We start from the raw sequence: 3,000 nt of genomic DNA on the forward strand, positions 1-3,000 counted from the left end.
TTCACAGTCACTGTTAACTAAAGTAGATTCAGTCAGGTTTTACCCACATAGGCATAGCTAATTTTCCACCCACTCCTCTATTTTGTCAACCATACATCAGTACGTACTTTATTTCATTATACAGGTGCTTGAATGTGATTATTGTGGTTTACTTCTGTTTCTGTCCGACGTCATTCTCGTTCTTTTGTAATAACTCTACAGATACCTGAATATCATCTCTCACTCCAGAAGATATCATTCCTTGATCATTTATTACTTTTGTTCATGGATGTGGGAGGTAATACAAGTATTTTGGAGTGTATTCAAAAGTATGAAATTCAGCTTCACAGCTCGCGGACCAAAATCAGTCATTGGCGTATAAGTCTTCTGTTGCGTCTAATTTCACATTGGTATGATTGACAAGTAAGGCAACGGCCTTGCTGCAGTGGTTACTCCGGTTCCCGTGAGATCACCGAAGTTAAGCGCTGTTGGGCGTGGTCGGAACCTGGATGGGTGACCATCCAGGCCGCCATGCGCTGTTGCCAGTTTTCGGGGTGCACTCAGCCTCGTGATGCCAATTGAGGAGCTACTCGACCGAACAGTAGCGGCTTCGGTCAAGAATACCATCGTAACGACCGGGAGAGCGGTGTGCTGACCCCACGCCCCGCCTGTCCGCATCCTCCTCTGAGGATGACACGGCGGTCGGATGGTCCCGGCAGGCCACTCGTGGTCTAAAGACGGAGTGCTAATAATTGACAAGTAGGTCTGTACCGCGAACATTCTGAGGCAGAAGTTCATCATAGGTATTCCCATATTTCCTTCCCATTGGACACTTAGTACAGTGTTAAATGAATTCCTCTGCTTTTTATCGTTGCTTCAAACTCTGGGACCTTTTTGCGAATGCTTCAGCAGTTGATCATCAGGAATTTTAGTGTTTCATGTGTGAGGGCCTTTTCTTTTAGTCTTAGCCTTGTACTTCTGGGTCTCCTACAGCTATCATTACCTGCGATGGATGGAAAGTCGCCTGAGATATAAAAAACGATTCTGTTCTCTGTAAACGCAGTCAGACAACTTGAATTCAGAAGAAAATGGACGGGCTGCGAGCGCCCGTGTCAATGAAATAAGACGGCATGGCTTTCCGGCGGCCTCTGCGTATGGCTTCAATCCCTTTTTTTTTTCTTTTCAGGAGGAATATTGGACTAAGGGTTACAGAAGATCAAAATGTCATTACTGTTGGCTGTGTCGGATTAACAATGCGCATTTTACAGTGTCAATGTGGATAATCAACGGCTACAACAGTTTTTTGCTTCCTCGGCTTTCTACGTCATCTGATGTATAGCTTGTTATAGCCGAATAACCGTTCGCAGTTCTTGAAATAGTCCAAAACCGTTGAATACTATAAAGCAATGCAAACGTGGGATGATTCTGGTCTGCTAGGAACTGGGGCTTATGCAGAACACCACAGCAGTGCCTACGTGTCTTTTCCCAGCTCCACAGACCTCCTTTGTATGCTTGGACTAAGCGAAATGGCTCAGGAGTTCAGTCTTTCAACTAGCATTTGAAATAAGTGTAATTCAAATCACCGTACGGGCATCAAGATTTAATGTTTCATTCTTTCCATAAATAAAATGATTCTTTTCGGAAGAACAGAATCAGTATCCCCTAGCCTAGTCCAACCCTAGACTGTGTTTTTTTTCTAATGACTTTATCGTCGCTAGGACTTGAAACAGTCATCAGTAGTATCTTCTCCTTTGCTATTTACAATAGTCTACCAACGCTGGAGTAACTTTTGGAATCGGCGACTGTAGAAATCACGTGGCTTTGAAGCGTAGAACCTCGTCGAGTCACGTTCCGAGTGCATTTTCATCCGCAAGGAAGTTCTTGAAGGTTTTTCGATAGAGAGAGGAAAAGATGAAAATCTGAGGGTGCAAGATCGGGTGAGCAGCACAGTCATTATCCATTTAGTAATCAGATGAAAAGGAAAAGTAAAGTGACTAGTACAGTGTGGGCCAAGAAAAGTTGTTACACAATATTTTCGGTCCCACAAGGGGCCATGTAATATCCCAGCTCCCTATACTGTGCTAGCGTGCGATGGTTTATTTAACATCAGTTCAAACCCCCTCCTCCCCCCCCCCCCCCAAACTCATCTTCCGTACATTGTTTTTGTCAGCCTAGGAGAACACAGGCGGGCGTTATCGTGGTGTAGCATCACTTCACGCAGTCTTCCTGGTCGTTATCCTTGGACTGCGTCTGCAAGACGTCTCACTTGTTGCCAATAAATGTCAGCAGTGATGGTTACATCTTGGAGAAGCAACTGGTGGTACACCACACCGTCGGTGTTCCACCAGATGGATAACATTATTTTTTGTGGATGCGGGCAGGTCTTTGTACGGGAAGTTTCAGCTTTCTTTGGGATCAACCATTCCTTTCTTTTCCTTATGTTAGCATAAATACACGATTTCTAGTCACCAGTAACGACTAAGGTAGGGATGGTCGTCGTCGTTCACGATCCAGCAAGTGATGCACACATGGCCACCAGCTGATTTTTGTGATTTTGGCTTTCACCATAAGGTATCCACACACTCGATTTGTGAACCGTCCCCCTTGCATGCAAATGTCACTAGATTTTGGACTGATCTCGGTTCATTATAACAGACAGTTCTTGACTACACTAACGTCGATCATTGTGGATCTTTGTGATTAACGCGTTTATAAGATCTTCCTCAAGCCCCAAATGTCTCCCGGAACGTGGAGTGCAACTGATGTCAAAACAATCCTTCTTAAAACGAGAAACCCATGTCCAATGTCCAACAGCATTACCCCATACAAGGCGTAAATGTTTATGTCTGCCTCCGCTTCTGTCTCCCATCTGTTGAACTCAAACAGAAGAAAATGTCCAAAATGTTCCAATTTCTCCTCTTGGCAATCCATTTTCAAGCATCCACAGCTCCACTCACTATCTTCAAACGACAAAACAACTATACGTAAACTCAAATAGCAACAGTGAACTACAAACAAAAA

The 3,000-nt window shown here is 44.2% G+C and overlaps 1 pseudogene; it reads left to right on the forward strand.

The window, feature by feature from the left end:
* Window positions 1-406: 406 nt before the first annotated feature.
* On the forward strand, window positions 407-524 carry LOC124717713 (annotated as a pseudogene).
* The last annotated feature ends 2,476 nt before the right edge of the window (window positions 525-3,000 follow it).

The sequence above is a fragment of the Schistocerca piceifrons genome, chromosome 1 (assembly GCF_021461385.2).
Source record: "Schistocerca piceifrons isolate TAMUIC-IGC-003096 chromosome 1, iqSchPice1.1, whole genome shotgun sequence".
In the NCBI taxonomy this organism is placed as follows: Eukaryota; Metazoa; Arthropoda; class Insecta; order Orthoptera; family Acrididae; genus Schistocerca; species Schistocerca piceifrons.